General features: G+C 46.0%; 1 protein-coding gene across 3 annotated transcripts in view; it reads left to right on the forward strand.

Annotated features, from left to right (window-relative positions):
• The first annotated feature begins 13318 nt into the window (after positions 1-13318).
• Positions 13319-19991, forward strand: part of SLC23A2 (solute carrier family 23 member 2) — a 54342-nt gene continuing 47669 nt past the window's right edge. Inside the window, exons 1-2 of one of the 3 annotated variants that reach the window (XM_074563532.1) lie at positions 13383-13450; positions 14290-14373. The gene's annotated coding sequence lies outside the window, so the exon portion shown is untranslated. Of the gene's footprint in view, positions 13451-14284; positions 14374-19991 lie in introns of all 3 variants that reach the window. The other 2 variants (XM_074563528.1, XM_074563531.1) reach the window with 2 other exon arrangements.

Below are 19991 nucleotides of genomic sequence, written 5' to 3' on the forward strand. Positions count from 1 at the left end.
GCTTGCCTCTTGCATGTTCACAGATGTCAGCGCACACTAAAAACTGTTCTGGGCAACCAGATTAAGGCTTTAGCTGAATCTGCTGTTGCCTGCTGCTTCCCATGGCTAATGGAGCTCCTGCAGTCGGCATTAGGCTTTGCTGAGCCAGCAGCTTTGGCACAGCTCCATCTGGTCCGGGGCTGGCTCTTGGGGCAGAGCTGGGGGTCACCCTCTGCAGCGCAGCACTCCAGAACGCCCGGGGTGCGGCAGGGGAACGCGCCGCTCCAGAAGCTCGGGGTTGGTTTTTGAACCTCACGTGCAGCCCTTACCGAATGTGCGAAGACCCCAGGCTTCTGATGGCGTTGGCCCAGGGTCCAAATATCCGGTTCCCTTTTGTTGGGCGACGTAACAGCGCAGCGGCTGTTTGAATCCGACTCGCAGGCTCATACTGATACTCCAGAACTGGCAGCTGTGCCTCCTGCGGACTGAAAGGTTTTGAAAGGAAGAGAGGCAGGTACCGCTGTCAGTGCGGAGCGGGCCCGTGGAGGTGTTGAGATGAGCACAGTGCTGGATGAACGCCTTGCTCTGAAAGTGCTCTTCAAATTGCCTTTTTTCCTCTTCCAGTGTTCTAGACTAAACCCAAAGCCTGAGCCAAGATCTCTTTTTAACCTACATCTCTTCCCTCGTTTGACTTAATTGGCTGCCTGTGCCCTGGCGCTGCACTCTGGCGAAGGAGGGATTGAATTCAGGATCTCCCTTGCCATCTCTGAAGGCACACACCGCGCACGTTCCCTCCTGCTCCGCTGCGTCATGCCGGCCCTCGCCCCTCTCACGGTCTTGCCGCCGCTGGCCCCGGTGGCAGCCCTGCTCCCCAGATGTTGTCACGTATGGCTTGGCAGCCGCTGAAACGCGTCCATTAAGGCCGGGTCTGGCCAGGAGGGCGGCTGCTGACGCAAACCCATGAATCAGCCTCTCTTAGGGGATAAGAATGTGTGTTTGTTTGGGTTTGGGGAAAGGGGAGAGAAAGTGGAAGGGAGGTTTGGATGCGAAAAGAAAAGGGGGAGGGAGAAGATGCGGAAGCCTGGGGTTGACCAGAGGGATAAGCAAATGTAGAGGACAGGAGAAAAACCCACTGGCCTTTCTGGAGGAAAGGCAATTAATTTATTTGTTATTTGACAGAAGCAAAGTCCTCAGGCAGCACAGCGTATAATAATAAGAGCAATCCCTGCCCTAATGCTCCCAGGGCTGTCCGTGCAAGGGGTGGCCACCGGGAAATTTTCTTCTCTACAGGGATTGTTTTATATTTAATTTGGAAAAAAAGGGAGACGCTTTTGGGAAAGAAAAGAGGTATGCTGACCACTGTAAAAATGTAGATCCAGACAACTGCATTCTTTGAGTTGACATATTGCATTCTAAGCATGGTTTTCCTCCAGAGTGTGGGAGTCTCTAGGTGCTCTAGGGTCTATCAGTTGTCTAGCTGTAGAGTAGCTAACAGCCAGGGCTCAATTTTCTCTTGCATGAGTCTACATTTATGTCAAGAGATTGGAAAATTTTACTGCAAACATTTTGTTTCTCTGAGCCTGGTCCAGTGGTGCTGCTCTGGTGTAGGTTTGAGCGTAATCGGTGCTGTCAGCTCTTTTATTTCTCAAAACATTACATAAGGATGAAGCTTTCCTCCTAAATGGGGCTGCTCTTTCGGTGCCTCTGTGCTGATATGTTGCCACAGTAGTTTTTTTTTAATTTTCCTCCCATTCCTGCCACGCCGTGGACCTGCACGGGTGATCTTCGTGGCTGGCTCGGCTCCTCTGCTGCCTTCCCTGAGCTCCCCGGCTGCGCAGCTGTATCCTTCCCTTGACCCCGGTGCCAGACGCTGCTGCCAAACCCCACGGTTAATGGCTCTGCCCCTCAGTTCCCCTTCTGTGAAATCACGGGGGTTGTGGCTGTGGGCAGAGCTGGCTGACTCACTACGGCGGGGAGGGCAGCAGGAAAACGCCTGTGAAGAAGTTTCTGGTTCTAGAGCAGGGCTTGAATGACTAATAAGGCACTGGCCAAACACTGATGAATGAGGATAATACTGAATAACCGTTTCCTTTATTGAGCATCATCCATTCTGGGCACTCGGCAAGGCAGCTGTCTCCGAGAAAAAAATAGTCGGCATTTATATAGCTTGATGGGGTATTATTATGCACAGAATCTCTGGAGAAAGAAGAAGCACCCAGATTTTAGGCTTTTCTCTAGTTTATGAGTGCTTGAATTCATGGATCCTGAATGATGTTCTTCTGTTGCCGTTGTATGGTGTATTTATACGATTATGTACTTAATACCATAAAGTTGCTGGAAAGCCATTTGGAAATGTGATTCTAGAGTCCTCTGGCCTGAGCTACCAGCAGTCCCAGAGAAGTTCCCCCCAGTGTATTATTCCTAAAAGCAAAGGTTTATTTTAAGTAAATATCTTGATTTTATTTTTTTCTGACTGTCTGGAGTGAACAAAGCTAAGGCATCCCCGGAGGGATTTAAAAGATACGTAGACGTGGTGCTGAGGGACATGGTTTAGTGATGGCTTTTGGCAGCGTTAGGCTGATGGTTGGACTTGATGATCTGAAAGGTCCTTTCCAACCTAGACAGTTCTATGATTCTGTGATTCTACGAAAGTTCCCAAGCATCATCACATCAGATGAAACTTCCCTTACGTACACAAGCTGTCTGAAACATCTAGGTGAATAAACTGGGGGGAGCAAACACGGTAGCAGTGGGGACAGCCTTGGGTAGCTGCAGACATTAACTACACACCCTGGAAACTGATGCTGGATCTAAAATGGCTCATTCTCGGCTCCTTATTTGCCGTGGCTCCTTGTTAATAGCATATTGTGCTCCCCAAGGCAGAATGGGGCCTGTTCCTCTCCTCCCCAGGAGGCTCCTTACCAATCTTGGCGGTGCAAATGCCACCAGCTGAGAGAGAGATGGCCACCAGTGGCTCCTGGCTCAAAGATGCCACGTGTAACTAATTTTCTAACACTTCCCACAGCCAGTTTCCCTGGACAAGGGAAGTCAGACAGCAGGCTTGTACCAAGCGGTGACATTCGAGGAGTCAACCTGCTGCCCACACGCTGGCTGAGGGACCTCAGCGAGCTCCCAGGAGAGGCTTCACAGCCAGAGATGCTGGTAAAAGCAATGCAGCGGTCTCTGCCAGCTCAGGCGCTGGATAAGGCTGGGGACAGTGAGGGTTTATAGCAAGCATCATATCCAATGCTGCATCTCCAAGGTGATGGCTAATGCCCCTGCTGGGAGATCCTACAGAAGGATGCCTGCCTGAAAGGGGCTCCCTGTATCCCATGGCAAAAATCGGAAGGAAGGAGATAAACTCAGCAGTGGAAAGGAGCAATAGGAAAAGCCAGAATTATCCAAAGTGTTGTGCAAACGGTTCTAATAAACCCTTGAAGAGACAGAAATTGTGCTTTCGTAGTTTGCTTGATGTGATGAAGTGCTAAGGAATTTCAGCAGCCTGGAGACTGTGAGCCTCGGGTCCAAGTGAACCCTGAAGGGTTTATCATCCTATCCCAGTCTCTCAATTCTTCATTTTTAAGGCTTGCAGAGCCAGCGATATTGTGTTCCTTACAGGCTCATGGTTTTGCATCTGTCCATACAGAGAGCCTTGTAAAGAGACGTTATTCCCTCCACAGGGAAGCAGCTGCGGGCCCTGCAGTCCAATCCTGGAAAAGGGGGTGTAAGTACTCCAGGCAGCAACTTGATGTGTGCTATATATGGGGTTTTGGCATCACTGTTGCTCCTTCTCTCTGAGAGTCTCCGTGTGCTCGTGCTGATGGAGGTTCACGGGATGGGGAGAAGAGCAAGGCCCATCGTTGGTCCTGTGGTGATGTAGCAAGAGGAAACCTGAGTTTCAAATTCCTTGTTTGTCTTTTCTTGGCAGTGATTTGTGTTTCCTCTTACTCTTTTGATAACCTCATCCTGGAGGCCTGGCTGGATGCGTACTGTTTGACCATCCGCAGAGTGGGGTTGTGAGCAGGCTGGGCTGGGCAGGTCACTGATGTTAGTCCTGAAAATATTTTCGTAGAAGTTGTGTGAAACATCTGCAGAGGATGAGAGAGAGAGAATGTGATGACTCACTCGGAGCATGCTGGATACGACCCCCGTGCTATAAATATAGCCATGAACCAAATGCTTTGTTTGAACAAACAGCACAATCTGCAACAGCATCTCTAGTGCTTTTCTGGTACCCATTGTGCAGGAACACTTAGACCAGCCCCCGCTGTCGGGGTTTGCTTTCTTTCTGTCAACTGCAATTAGCCAAATTCAGCCACATTTGCCACTGAGAGCCTCGGTGCTATACTGCTACTTTTACAGCAATATGGATTTTGTTTAGCCTAAAAAGACAACGTAAAAACCCTGCAGGGCAGGAAGAAATGACTCAGCACAACAGTTCTGTCCCTTCTAATCAGATTTGTGCTACGCTCCGCTTACGCCATGGTCTAAACGAGTTTCTCCATGCTCTCCCCACGCTCCTCCCCCTCATGCCAGGTCCTTAAAAGTCCCAAGCATCAGCTCATTCATACAACCACCCCTGGCATCTTCTGCCTCTTCCTTAGCCAGCTTTCTCCTGGCCCTTCCCTTGGGGGGTTTGTCCTGCTCTTCCCAGCAAGATCTCTACCTGCAAAGCACCTCCAGGACTCCTCGGCTGACCCTGCCTTTCCACTTGCACTTTCCTCGTTGCTGTCGTCTGGAGCTGCAGCTCATCAGTTCTGAGGGTAAGTGCAAATTGCCCAGCCCTTGGATCTCTCTGTCCTCCCAACCGCTAGCGGAGACATTTGCTCCTCTTCCAGCTCTTCAGCTTGGGGAAGTTGTCAATCCTGTCCTCATTTTCTGCCTTCTCTACCTGGTGAAATGTTCTTTGCCTTTTTCCTAGAACTCTGCGTTCAGCCCAGCTATACTTTCATGCCGCAAGGCTCCTGGCATTCTGTGTTCCGCGCTCCCCATGTGAAATAGGGATGTGCATGTTCAGAGGGTTTCCCTTCTCCTTCCTTAATACACAAGCAGCTTGAGGTTTTTAGGAATGCTAGCTTTAACTAAAAAATAGTTCGGACAGTTCAGTGGGTCATGACAGATTCCTCCCTCCCAAAAGAATTGGCCTTGTTCTGAGATGGAGCCAAGGGTCAAGGAAAAAAAAATCCTGGGGAAAAAAGCTTAATCATGGATTACAAATGACTGTTTCCAAATTATTTCATTGACTGTTTTGCTTCTCCAGGCTCAGGCAGAGTTTGGTTTGCGCTGGTTACATACTTGTTACCTTGAGGCCTTTCCTTCCGTGCTTTCATCTGTGTCTAGGAAGGTGTTAAAGAAGCTTCTTTTAATTGGAAGTAAGGCAATTAATAGGAGGTCTTTTTCACGGCCTGCATGGACAGAGCTTACTCATGACAAGAATCAGGAAGCAAACTTTTCCTTCCTCTGCACTGTACTTCTGTGGATAGTCAGCGATGATGCTGTCCTCCATCTCTGGAGCAGCACGGAAGCTGCTCTTGGAGCTTGTCTCCCTGACAGTAACACAGACCTGTGAGATTCATACAGAGCTTTTCCAGGCCTGCGCCAATTACAGTAAGGAACAAAAGCGCAATGAATCTTCTTCGAGAGGGCTCTTTCTCCTTCTGTGAAGCAGTTTTGGCGCTGAAAGCATAGGTTCTGTGGAGGAATCACCATTTCAGCCTGGGCTGTTAAAACAAAGGGGAAAAAAAAACCCCACTAGTCACCACTAATTAACTTTATTTTGAAATATTTACTTGGACTGAAGTAGTAGCTGCTCTTAAGTCTTTAAAGGATTAGCTGCCTGCTAGTCTTTCGTGCCTGCAACCATTTATTTTAGCTGTTGCTGCAAATCATGCTGTTAACCTGTCATGCAAGGTTTTAACCTTTCTTTCCTTGTCAGTGGGAAATGCGTCGTACATATGGTCTTCCTGACGTGATGGTGGGAATTAATACATCCGCAGTCAGGTCTTTTGGGTTCTTTCCCCAGCTTCTTGAAGAAGGGGAAAGACAGAAAGTGAATGTAGCAATAATTGTCTACTTTAGGATATTACAAAGCCTAATGAGGGGCTGTAAAAAGTTTAGGGAACATGAGATGCTTGCAAATGCATCCTGCCCCCTGCCTCTGTACTTTTCCATGTTCTGTTACCAGGGCAAATAATTCCTCTCCCTCCCGCTGACCTGTCAGATAAGATGCAGCATTTCCATTGCGCTCCATCCTGATGTTCCCTTGCATTTGTCATACCGTGTTGCATCATGTTTAACGCCAAGTGGTCAAACCAATCGTCCAAAACCCAGCTGCCAGGGGAGGGTTCGCTCATGCAAGGGCATCAGTTTTGGAGCTAAAAGAAACGTTTAGCAAAGGAAAAGTCAGGTGGATTTAGAAAGAATCCTTGAAGAAAGCTGAGAACTCACCTCAGCAAGGATTATTTCTTACTCTTGCATGTGTAGTGTATTTAGGGTAACAGAAAATGATCTCAGGTCCTTAAACCTACAAATACTAATTAGCATCACCATATAATTTTCTAGCAGTTGTTTTTATCAATACGTTATTAGAAGTCTACCAGCTCCTGTAATATTCATTTTTCTTGTGTCTCAACACTAACAGTTCATGTCACAGCATGACTACTTCACTGCTATTTTGGGTGGAAAATAAGACAAATGTCTTATTTTCTCTGTATTTGATACTGCAGGTCAAGTGAATCCTCTCTGCGGTTTGCTGCATTAGAACAGAGGCAGGATTGTAACATGCCCAGTTCAAATGTACGGCTAAAAATAGGCCAGTGGATGTTCTCCAACTTCAAATACAAAAAACGTATTTGTAAAGGTTTCTCTTTGTTGGGTGACCACATTTCAAATTGCTAAGAAGACACTTTAAAGTTCAACTTACAAACAGCTCGTGTTATAATCCTCCACGTAAAACAAAGGACACTAGCTTTGACTCGCATCCGTGGTCAGCTGATACACTGAACGCTGGAAGCTGGCAGCCTGCTCCTCTCCTGGGAGTTTATAGTCCCTTTAGCAGGGTCAGCGCACCAGGATGCTGTCCTGGTCCAGTGCTTCCCACCCTGCCAATGGGGCACGGGCCCATGTCTCATGAGGGAGTTAAGGGCAGGCACATATCCCTTCTCCCACCTCTGCTCTAGGTAGGGAAAAGAATTTAACGGTGGCAAGATGGGCCAGAGCTTGCGATTACACTTCAGTGACGCTGTATCAGATTGTTTGGCACTAATTATGAGTAGCGGAGAGGTGGCACTTCAGGCAGGGAAGGAGTTAACAAAATAAAGGGCAATTTGTGGGGGAGAAGTTGGAGTTCGTTGTTCCAGGCTCTGCTGTGGATTTCCTTTTTATCCTTTCATCTCTGAGGCTTGGCTCTCATCACAAAAGGGGCTGCTAGTCCTTCTTCTTTCTATTTTTATTTAGACTGTGAGTCCTTCAAGGCATGGACTGTACCTTAACCTGTGTGCAGGGGCACAGTGGGAAAGCTCTGTCGGCAGGGAGCTATAAATAGTGAGCCCGTCCAGCCCTGTGGCATCCACGCTTGCTATAATTGCCTGGTTTGCACTCCTGTGATGAGCGTTAGTTCAGCTGTCAGGGAAAGAAGGAACTGAAAAGTATTGCCACAGACAGTTTCCAGCTCTCCATTTGCCCGTTGAGCTTCGGTTTAGGCCCGGTTCTCCCTCTTGCCTCAGGGAGTTCTTCTTTTTCTAGCTGTGTGTGAATGACGATTCCCAGCGTCTGCCCAGCGTGAGCCGGATAGTTCCATTTCAGAAACAGCTTTGTAGAGGGCTTGTTGTGGTGCTGCCTGTTTCAATCTTTAACTCGTGCCTCAGCACCACGCTCATTTATTTTGTCTTGCTAGAGGACGTTGATTCTGCAGCAATCATTTTTCTACCATTCCTGACATCACTGTGTGTTTTTGTTGCTTTATGCTCACGTGAGGAATTAAATGAGTCATGGGGACACAGTGGATGAAAGTAATGACCACATCCAAGACCATCCTTCCTCTTTGAGCACACCGTGGATGTTTTTTCAGGCTTGTTTGCAAAAGGATTCAAGTGACGAAAGGTTAAAACAGGGATTTTCTCTGCTATCACTTATCTGCTGAGATATGAGTAAGCAACCACGAGAGTGCTGCTGCCAGTTCTTTGCAAAGGAAAGGACCTTCATTTGAACTCTCAGTGGAGGTGGCTTAAGAAAACCTATTTCATCCAGTGCCACAAAATTCCTCTAAGGGACTTACAAATTTTTTGTGCACCATGTTCATGCCCTTTTGGAAGCAGTTTAAGTGGATATAAGTTGCTCTGGTCCTGCCAATACAGGTCTGTCAACAGAAGCTGCCATTTATTGCCACAGCTTTGAACGACAGCCACCCATGAGCTTGATGCAAGGTGGCAAAACCCAGCTTGTCTCCTGCTCGGAGACCATCTCTCCAAATGACATAGGCTTCATCTGATGGGTAGCTGCAAGCAAAACACCAGTGTGAATGTGCACCGGTAAAGCAAAAATGTCAGGAGCTGTCAGCCACAGGCTCTTGCAGTGCCTTTTCTGCTGCCACAACATCTCAGAGTCAGAAGAAGTGACTCCAGCGATTCAGCAGTATTGGCAACTAGAACCTGGCAGAAAAAGAAAACAGGGAGGATAAATGCATGCTGTTTTCCTGGCCCCCTCCTGCTCCCGCTCTTCCCAAGATGTGAGAACTAATTTCAGGGGCTGTGCTTTTGAAAAGAGAACTGGGAATGAACTCCGACAGGTGACTAAGCCCATCTCCTCCTTCCTCTGCCAAATACAGGCCTCACTCCTGACTCAGCGAGTTAATCTCATCTATTTGGTACAGCCCCTGAAGGTACCAGACGTAACAGCATCAAGAAAATCAGCTTCTCATCCAAAGCATGAGCTGTCCAGTTGAGCTAGTGTTACTGTAAAGGTTCCTTCTTCCCAGTACTCACTGGTAACATTTGGATGAATACCCTGTGGCCAGTGTGGTCTGAGCAACCCTATAGCGAGAAGCACAGGAACCCGTTCTGGGTTGTTTGTACTGTGCTGGCTGCTGGAATCTGGTCTCCATTTACAAAATATTTTGCATACACAAAGGTGGAGGAAGGCCTCCTCTCTCCAAAAGCTACCAGAAGTAAAACCATCTTGATACGAACAGCAGGGATCCAACAATTCTGCAACTATGCAGATTTTTTTTCTCCTGCTCAGCTATTGATTTATTATGTGAATTCAGGCAACTGTAACTTTGCAACCCCCGCTATTTATCTTTCTATATAGCAAGCACAGCAGTACATCTGCCTCTTGGATCACGGACTGAAGCCTCAGTAATTTGAGTACTTGGACCAAAGCAGCCTGAGATCCTTGGACTAAAAGCCCTATTTGCTATTAAGAGCACTTTGCACTAATTAAACTTCATAAAATTCTTCCTGGGTCTTACTACCTCCATTTTGGGGATGACAAAACTGAGGATTTAGCTCAGATGACAGACCAGGAAGTATATTGTTCAGTTTTGGAAATTGTTCTTAGAAAGAAATATTTTTTTCTGCTAACTCTATTTCCTTATAACGTTTCGGGGAGGGGCAAGAGCAATCAAGTCATGGCTGTTCCCAAGATAAACTATAAATTTATGTAGGTCAGGGAACCTGAAGTGGTGTTTTCCACTAGGTGGTGGTAGACAGCATTTTTTAAGAGGGGTTATTTGCTCTTGCTTTCTTTACCTTATAGATAGAAGCCCAGGGTCTGCCCAGTTCAGTATTCTCTTCCCCTTACAGTCACTACTCCGTATTCCAGAGAAAGACGCAAAAATATCACCGCTGGTGAGTTGCTAAATCTGTTGCCTTTTCTTGGGAAGTTTTTTTTCACCTCCTAGACAGCTGTTGAAATACCAATTTCAAACATAATTTTTATGTTTGTAATCCGGTAAAAGATATTCCTGTTACCCGTATACATGTGTGCTGGGTTGTTCTTAACTCCTGACTCTATCTGTGTGATTCACATAAAATATTGTTAATCTGATGTGAGGCAAACTATTTTTTTATTTCCTTGTTTTATGTTGTTAAAAAAAAAACAAACAAAAAAACAATAAACCCAAATCAAAAACACACAAAGAGAACAGGATGGGGAACTGGAAATGAGCTCTGGATCCCAGACCCAAAACAATCATCCCTGGATACAAGTAGATGCGAAGTGTTGATTTGGTCTTTCGGAGATCCTGTACTCAGGTCAATGATTCACATCCCCATTGAGGCAATGCTTTGGTTTAAAATGGAAGTTTGAATAAACAGAAAAGATACCAGCCAAAAACACTTCAGCATTTAAATTTATGCCAGTAATGTACATGCTGCATCTCAAGAAAACCCTGACCTTCTGTAGTCCTGTCCTTATCATTTAATTTGCACAGAGCCATGAAGAAACAAACAAAATAAAGCTGGCGTGCTTGGGGAACATACTCATGAAAGGTTACCTCAGACTATCGCAATAATAGCGCGTTCTCTGGCTGCGGAGAAGGACACCCAGCCCAGGGTGGTAAAGGCTTGACTTGTCCCACAACAATATCTCCTTACGGAGACTTTCAGCTCCACATGGGCACAACCTCACCACAAAATCAAGTCCCCACTTGCACCCTGTCATGGAGATGTTGCAGTGATTCAGGCTGGCAAATATCACGACGCACTATTTGCTCATGCACTCTTTAATTGTTACTCCTGTGATTACATTAATACCCTAATATTTATCCTGCATTATGAAAGCAAGCATAATGACTGATTAGTACAAAGAACAGAGGGAGGAATCGGGACTCCAGGACTGTAGTTTTAGCTGCATAAAGTCAGCGTTATAGGAATTTAGGCCAGTTAGGGCAATTACAGGAGGAATTCAGGCTATATATTTTTGATGGACAGGTATTTTACACTGGTTGAATTGGAAAGACTGGCATAAACCTTCTATTGTGACTAATTGTCTAGATGCAGAAGCACTTTACCTGTTCAGGTAAATCCCTGGGTGACCTTTGAGGAGCTCAGATAATCTCCTAGATTAGATCTAGCAAAGAAAATAAAAGAACAAAGGGAAAGCGTCTCCTTTAGGATCTCAAAGATCTGCACACTAAATGATTAACGGCTGCTAATTTCTCTTGATAGCATTGTCATGAAGGACAGCACATGCACATCCTGTGCCTCTGATTCTTCCAACTTTGTTATGGTTCTGTGAATCATTCAGGCAGAAAGTGACTGAATGTTTTTATAAGTATCTCATGGTTCTTCACTACATTTTAATAACAGAAATTATATATGCCAATAATCCCAGTAAAATTATTTTTACTTCTACAGCAAGACAGTGTGTCAGCATAAACCAGGCTCCGTCTCCCTGAATGAGTGAAATACGGGGGTATTTTCTGAAACTTTAAAGCATGGAAGGCCACCTGGAAGGCAATTCATCTGAGAGGAACAAAGGCCTGAAACATGCTTTGCAGGCTTTGAGCCCAGGATTTCAGGGGGTCTAGTTATGTCAAATTCAATTCTTGGAGCACTCAATCCACTTCTACCATCTTTCCCCTGCTTGTTCTTGGGATTATCATGACCCGGAGGTCCCTTTATCTGTTAAATTTCAATCTGACTGATGCACACGTCTGAACTTCCCACTTGCAGAATTACCTGTATTTCACTCTGACACCTTCCACTGTGGGAGGGCAGGTTAGAAAATTATAAGACTCAAAAAAAATAATAGAGAGAGCTGTGTCTCTGCCAATGATTTCTGAACACAGGAAGTCCGCGCAGGGAAGCTGCATCGCTGAATACATACGATCCATCTTCCTGCACAAACTCCCGTCAACAGCGAAACTGCTGCAGTCTCAATCAATCTTGCATTACTAAAATGTCCCTTACATCACAGCTCCCTGCTCTTCTACCCTAACAAGCAAAGGCTATTAACATTTAAAAGCTGCACTAACTCTATGTATATGTTTGGGATCAGGCCAGGTATTGAACAATGCGAAAGGATCGATATTCATAATCTAGAGCAGCAGCAGAGATGCGTTGTGACTTACCCGTGTCCTATATAGTTCTCCATATGGTTCATTTGAAAGCCTTTTAGAAGCTTAGCAAGGAGTGTTGCAGTGAATGTGGAAAAAATGATGCACGAGGATAAGAAGCACAAATGCTCCAGAGGCCTCATAGGGTCTATGGTCTTAAAATAAGCTCCTGGGTTTTAATGGGATCTGATGAAACCCTCTTTATAGGGGCAGGATGGAAGGGGTTGGACAGCTGGCCAACAAATACTTGGTAAACATTCCTGGTAGCCAAACTCTGCGCAAACAGCAACTATTAAGGCAAAGACCTGAAAGATCAACAAAGAATTGCAGGTCTGGGTAAAATGATGCAATGGATTACAATTAGTGTCACTGGTCCAGGGAGCACAGGCTTTCCTATTGACTGACAGCGACGAGGCACCTTAATCAAATAACGAAGGGGGCTGGTGGGGGAGAAAGCTCAGCATCAGTCAATATTATCTCAAGGACACCTACTGTAAATGAGCAGGCTGGTGTTTGCGGCATGGTTTCGTTGAGGGAGAAAAGGTAGAAATTACCGCAGGCGGCGGCGGGGGCTCGGTCCCGGCTTCCCAGAAAAGCATTGAGCAGCAAAAGGTTCCGTGAGCTGGCTGGCTCTCTGAACGGCCAAGAACTGCGCGTACTGGAAAGGGCAGAAGCCAAATTAAAGTGAGTTAACGTTATCAAAACCCATTAGGAATTTCAGGTTTTGCCGAGAGGGATGGGAAAGCAGTGTTGTCTGTCTTTGGTACAGGGTACTGAAGCGGCAGGTGTCTGCAGTATGTCTGAAAACACCCACTTCCATGCGCTGGTGGGGGATCACATCAGCTTTGCCCCGTGCCCCCAGCCAGAAAACTGTGAACATCTCAGAGAAGTGAGATTTTAGCAAGACGAAAGCGTGTGTGGTGGAGGTGTCATCTTTTGGGGGGGCTCAACTTCCTTACCCTTCCTTTTCTTTTCCCCCCTAAACTCAGTCTCCTATTATAAAAGCTGGATTTTTTCCAAAAAAAACCCCAAACTAAACCCTAGAAAGGGCCAGGGCTGAGGGCAGCCTGTGGTGACACCAGGCGAGCGCCATTTCCCTGGGGGCTGTGGAAGGACCCTCCCAGACGAAGCGCTGCGGGGAGATCGCGCCCCGCCGCGGGGCCGGGAGCCCTCCTCGTCCCCCAGGCGGGCCCGGCGGGTGAGGCACCCGCCGCCCCAGGGCCGCCATGGCGCCTGAGCCCTGAGGGGAGAACGGCGGGTAGCGGGCGCCATCTTGTCGGGGGCGGAGCGGGGCCTGGCCCGCCCCGTGCTCTGCCTGCCGGGGCGGCCCCGGCCCCGCCGCACTCCCCGCTGCCGACCGAGCGGAGCGGAGCCGCAGCCTCCAGCGCCATTGCCGCCCTCAGCCCGCTATGGCAGGTGAGCCCGTCCTCCTTCTCCCCGGCAAGGCGCCGCCGCTCGCTCGCTCGCTCGCCCGCCCGCCCGCCCGCCCTGAGGGAGAAGCCTCGCCGGCGCCTCCCCCGCTGCGCTCTTCCCTCAGCCCGCCTCGGTCATTGCTCTCGCCTCCCGCCTGCTGTCACCTCCATCCCGGCCCCCCGCTGCCGCCTCAGAGACGCCCTCCATCCCCAGACAACCGGGGCTCGCCCCTTCCTCCTGCCGGGGAGGTGGGTTGGGGTTCCCCCGCAGCCTCCACCATGTTGCCCGGCCGCGGTTCACCTTGGCCGCGGGGCTTCTGCGCCGTCCGTACCTTCCTCCTCCTTTCCTTTCCTTTTTATTTCATATTTATATTTTAAAGCCTTCCGTGTTTTCCGTGCCGACGTTTTCTGGCTCGGCATCGCCTCCAGCCCGGGCTGGGCGGAGGGGAAGGGGCACGGCCTGGGCGGGAGAGGGGGATGCCTGAGGTGGGCACCTGCGGCGGGATCACCTGCCCTGCGAGGCGGAGGCACCCCCGGGAGGCGTCCCTGGGGTGCTGGGGCGTGTTTCCTCTGTTCGTGGAGATAATCTATTTTTTTAAATTATTTTTTTCCCCCTTAGTCTGAAACAAAATGGGTGGCAGAGTCGTAAGCTTGCAAATGGGATGGAGAAATGCAGGTTAATTCTCCCCTGGTCCTGAAGGGGTGGCCTCGCTTTCTTGTCTGATCCCGTTCTCGTGATACGCTTTGAGGGTTTGGTTTGTTTTTTTTTTTTTCCTTTTTATTGATTTGTTTCCTTTATTTCGTTAGCTTTTTTTTTTTTTTTTTTTTTTTCCCCCAGCGCAGATCGAAGCAGTAAATATTTTTGTTTTCGGCTTTTGACCTGTGAGCCCCGTTCGGTGTCGTGCATGGTTTTTCTTTTGTTTTAAGGTACGTTTTGGGTAGAAATAAGTGATGTGGGTAGTGCAGAAAAATGCCCGAACAAAGCTTGCTGAAAGCCTTCGATTGGGCTTTCTTACTTAACTGGCAACGACTAACTACCTATATTGTGCATCTCTGTTGTTAGTGGCTTTTGCCTTTTTTTATAAAAGGTGGGAATGGAGGCAGAGGCTTGTAGGGTTTCATTCCTGGGCTTTCATTTTGGAGCCGTCACTGTCATTTTGTAGTCTGAGAAGCCAAATGCTTAACTAAGGTTTGGATCCCAGGCAGCACGGCCACTCACCTCCCCAGGTAGGTGCAGGCAGGGGCTGACCCCCGAAGGGAGCTGCAGGCAGAGCCGGCAGAAGATTCTGGCAGGAAAGGGAAATCCCCAGATGTATTTAAGACAAGGTGAAGACCTCGCCTGATAATTTTTTCCATCTTATCATTTGCCCCGTGCAGCTGACACTCTTGGTATGAGTTCAGTGCCAGGTAAATTCTGCGCTCCCGGTTGCTGTTGAACTTGACCAGCTGAAATAAAATTACCAAATGCTCTGTTTTCACAGGAAGCTTAATATGTCTGTTGTATCCCCGCTGCAGTGCAGTGTTGCCATACTTAAGCAATCTTTAAATTACCCAGTATAAGCTTTAAATAAAAAGCTGATTTGGGTAGTGGTTTTACTGGCAGCTGGAGTGTGATGCGGGCTGTAAAACCTAGCAGAGAAGCAGAAATAGTAGAGCCGTTAGCTACTGATGTGCTGCACACTGCCAGAGCTGGACTTAACACTGCACACCTTGATCTGCCTAGTGATTTCGCTATAGATAAAGGATTATTGCAACAAGTAGCTCAGGTTAGTAAACTGGAAAATAATCCTTGAGATAGGTAGAACAATTGGATTAGCTGATGAGCTCTTAGAACCCTCCTCCTAGCTTCGAGTCATGATCCAGATAGCTTGAAATTAGAGCAGTATTAACATGGAGATGCACTGGATGAAATTCAATCTCGGGCTAGAAATGAGGTTAAACAAGCCCTGAGGTTTTTATCATGGATTTAAACAAGCCTTTGGCTTTAGTAAAGACGAGAATAGGAGTTGAAAATGTCTTGTCAGAGCCATGGGGGTAAGGGAAGGAGGTAAGGACTGCAGTTCTCAAGGGTGGGTTGTGCTTCTGCTGTTCCTTAACAGGCCACATTCATGTGGTTTAAAATCCATCCGTCTGTCATCTGTCTGTAAACCCTGCTCTTAGCTGGGCTTAGATTTGAGGAACTGCTTTCTCAAGGCACCTGGCTCTTATGTTGAGTAGATGTAAGGAAATGGATGGAAATAACGTTCTCTGAGTACGGGCCTCTTGCTCGTTCTGCATCTTCAGTACGGAAACAAATTGAAGGAAAAGCAGCTTTTCAAATAGTAGGATAATTTGGGCTGCAGGTTGATGAATGTTTCCTTTGGTGGCAGCACCATTTTAAGCAGCCCCCATCCATTACCAGCTGCGCGGTCCCAGCCTTGTGACCCCTTGGTGGTGCTGGTACCCCAGTATGGATGGCTGCTCAGTCAGGGAGGTCAGGGAGCTTTTTTGGGTTAGTCCACAAAAGCCTTGCTTTTATATTGAAGCGAGATCTGTTTGGAGAATTTTTATGTGCTCGTTACCCTCCCCAAGCCACGGGTAGACCTCTGTGTACATCCCTAAAGCCGTACTGGGTGATGTGTGGGTATGGGGTTTTTTTTTAAAGACTGCTAATATGGGAATTTCTGTCTCTGTAGTTGAAGCTAACAGGGAGTTGAATTCCAGCGGAGAAATAAAAGTCCTGTCTTTGGTATTATTTGGTTGGAGACTCTTCTTCAGGGAGAGCTTAAGATGATAAGTAGTGTTTGAGGATTTTTATTATTTTTTTTTCCTAACAGAAAACTTTATGTCTGTGGATTTTCTCCACATTTGTTTAGAAGACTCTGTAGAAGATGCTACATTTGTATGCAGTTACTATTTCAAAGGTTTTAAAATTAAGTCAAGTTGAGTTTGCTTTCTTTGATTCTGTCAGTGTGTTTCTTTGTTGTTTTTTTTTCTTCCTGGCATAGCCAAATCTGTCAACTTCCTCAATATAATGGACTTTCTTATTGTGCTATGAAGTGGCATTGTTGTGCTGTTTGGGTTGATTGGAGACGGTCGAAAAGTTAAATGGGTGAAACTTTACCCATCTTCAGTACGGATTCTTCCAGAAGTGGCTGTTAAGCTGCTCTAATGATCTAGTCCGAACCGCAGCAGTTAACCTCTTCTGATCCTTGTGTGTACAGGGGGAAGTCAACTGCGCACCCTCCAGCTATTCCAGTTCATAGCAGATTACAAACCAGTGTCTCACCCAAGGTGATTTTTGGAAGATCTTGTTCTACTGTAGCTGTTGCTCTCAGTGTCTTTGTGTTAACCACGTAAGAAAAACAGTGAGAAAACTCAAGCCCGAAAATATTCTATGGGGCCATTTCTTCAATAAATTTATTATACTTTTGAACGTTTCTTTATGCATTTATCCTTACAAGAGGAAATGCAGATGGCTGCGCAGAATGTTTTTTCTTCCATTGAAGGAGATGGCTCAGGTATTGCTGGAAAAATGTATTTGTATCAAGTGTTCTTATTTATGAAGCTTTAGTGGTCATGGAATGGTATGACAGCAGTTACAGTGTTTTTATTTTACTTAAAAGCTGCAGGAAAAAAAATATTGACAGTCGGGATGAATAAAGAGAGATGCATCATGATGTAGTGTCAGGCAGGAATAAAATAAATCATTTAAAATGAAAGCTATTTGCCATGTTCTCTAGCCGTTCCCAGGGGTGAAGTGCATTAAGACATTGTGCTAACTTCGTGGTACAGCACATAATACTTCTGTCAGTACTGGGGAGCGTATTTTCTTTATGGCTAAATATTTTTAGTTGTTACGAGCTGTCTTATGACAATGTTTATTTGAAGGCAGGAAAGAAATCTGATGATATTTGGCTATTTTCGGGTTATGGGAAGGAAATGTCTGCTATTTGAACGCCTTTCTATTTGAGATGAATCAAAATGTGGATTTCTTGCCATGGTAATTTGGCCATGAAAGGAGTAGAACTACCTCCTTGGGAAAGGGAATTAGAGTGTTGACACATCGCTGGCACTTGGGGGGGAAAGGAAGTAGGAGGGAGAACTAGTCTACTAGTTAAGAAGCTTCCTGCTCCGGTTTTATTCCTTGCACTCAACATTAATCTTGGCCATTTCTGGTGCCAAACATAGCAATAAAAATGTGTATGGCATCAGAAATAGAATCATAGAATGTGTTGGTTTGGAAGGGACCTTTAAAGGTCATCTAGTCCAGCGCGTCTGGACTACACTACAGCGTGCCTGTGTGTCTCCCATGGTTTTCTAATCCAGTGCGCTCTCAGAGGTTTGATGAACTTATTTCTTGGTACTGATGTTGTCATCGGTCTAGTAAATTGTGAATCATCATTTGCCTTGGGTCTGCAGAGAGCTGTGACTCTCTTCTTGGCTCTGCTGTGGCCTCAGAGTAGAGTTGGACCCATTGGAGTTTGAAAATTCTGGGTTGGTTTCGGGAAGGATGAATTGAGTGCCGAGGTCCCTGCGAGGCAGTCCCAAACCACACGTTTTGGTTGTCTCCATCCTGCGCAGCGGGAACGTATTGAAAAACTCTTTGTTCCGATTCAACAACTCCATTTTATTATGTGCAGAGGAATAGCTGGGCTTGAGGTAGTTGTAAAACTAGCCTTTAATGGTTTTATAATTAGAAGTTCAATGATCTAAATCTCCTTGTGTCTCAGTTCTCAGGCCAGGAGATGAAAGTGCTGGTTATGGAGGGCCGGGGGAGGGGATGCAGTTACCATCCAAGTGTCTGGTCTTACTTTTATTTTTTTTTTTTATTAAAAAAAAAAAAAAACTCAAAAAAACCCACAACCACCTCAGGAGAGAATAAACTTTGTCCTTTTCTGGCAAAAGGCAATTTCCAGAATGTCTTCTCGCCACATTGAGGCAGCCAGGATATTTTATTCTTATCCCAAAACCTACGTTACTAAGCATGTAATAAAACTGACTTGTATTGGTAAGAGTGTGTCACGTGCACCTTAGAATCGTGGTGGAGCTGGATTTTAGCTTGTGTATTATGGAGTCCAGTAAATCTTTCTCCCCTGAATGGATGATGTTTTGATCTGTACCTGCGTCAGCAAAATGCCGGAGAAAGCAAGCTCTGTCTGATAGTTGTATTTTTAGGAGCAGATGGGAGCAGATTAGTCCTGTTGTAATTTTGTTTGAAGAGCTGTAAGTAGCAGCACCGTACCTGTAAGTATTTTTGAACTTTTAGGCTCTATGTGGTATGAAGGCAATAACAACTTGTTTATGCGTGTTTGGATTTAACCAGCATTCGCTTGTTATCTCCTGGGTGATAAAAGGGACTGTTTTAATTCAGCACCCGTTTCCTTTATGCTTGCTTTAGGTTAAAATTGCTTGAAGTATGGGCTCAAATTGGTATAAATGGTGAAAGAGAGATTGACTCACCATTATTTTGGTTTTGACTGTTTTGAAATGTAGTGACTCACCGAACAGATTTCGAATCCATGCCCCCCAAATTTGTTGTCTGAATTTATTTTTAAATCGAACTATTGCAGTGCTTGTGTCATCGGAACAGTAGTCTGAAGCATTTTGAGAATGCATGGTAGACAGCAGTGCTGGCGTAGCCGGAAAGTACATAAAAAGCAACTTCAGACTTTTGTGCACTTACATTCCTGAGCATTAGCCTCGTGTGTGGATGCTTTGAGTAGTTTGGGCTCTAAATGTAGCAACGCATTTTAATTGGATTTACTTTTATTTTGCATGGCCACGAAATGGCAGCCTAGGGCAATAAGGCCTATTTTAGTGGTATGCTGGCTATTAGTATGTTTGTAAGATTGTAAAAGTTAAGAGAATAAATTGCAGTTTGGAAGCTTTAATAGGAAGGTACCTTAAACACTTGGTCAACTAAGTGTGCTCTTAGCTGTGTTTATATGATGAGGCGGTTAATGTGCCGTTAATGAATTTATCCCAGTCTCCCAGTACTTTGGATGTCGTCGTTGACCGGGTGGTAGCAATGGGAAGAAAATGCTGGAAATCTTTGACCGCTGGAGTCTGCCATTAAGCGCTTTCTTTTCTAGCACAGAAGTAGTGATATGAAGGGTTTCCTTTTTTTTTCTGGCCTTGTTCCTTTTATCACTTACCTGTATTGTCATGTGTTTAAGCATGTAGCTCAGTGTTGCTGTTTTGTTGTACTTTCAAAGAAAAAAAAGGGTGTGTATATGTTCTTATCAGTATTCAAGGTCATATGAGTATCTCGTAAAAATAGGCATGTGACTCCCATGTCACGACTTTCACTTTTTATTTAGAAGCTTGGAATGGAAATAAAATGCTGCACTGCAAAGTTAGCAACCTCTTTCTTATTTTGTGGGCTGAAAAAAGTGAAAGTGTCCCAGAGCTTATAGCGCTTAATGGACTGTGCTGTGATAAGGTTTGCATTTCCATGGAGTCTTTGAATCCCTATGACAGAAAAAAAATTTTCATAATTTTTACAATTTTTCTCTGTTTATTACTTGCGCGTTGGGTGTGGAGAATCCTGTATTCAGACACTT

The sequence above is a fragment of the Larus michahellis genome, chromosome 20 (assembly GCF_964199755.1).
Source record: "Larus michahellis chromosome 20, bLarMic1.1, whole genome shotgun sequence".
Lineage (NCBI taxonomy): Eukaryota > Metazoa > Chordata > Aves > Charadriiformes > Laridae > Larus > Larus michahellis.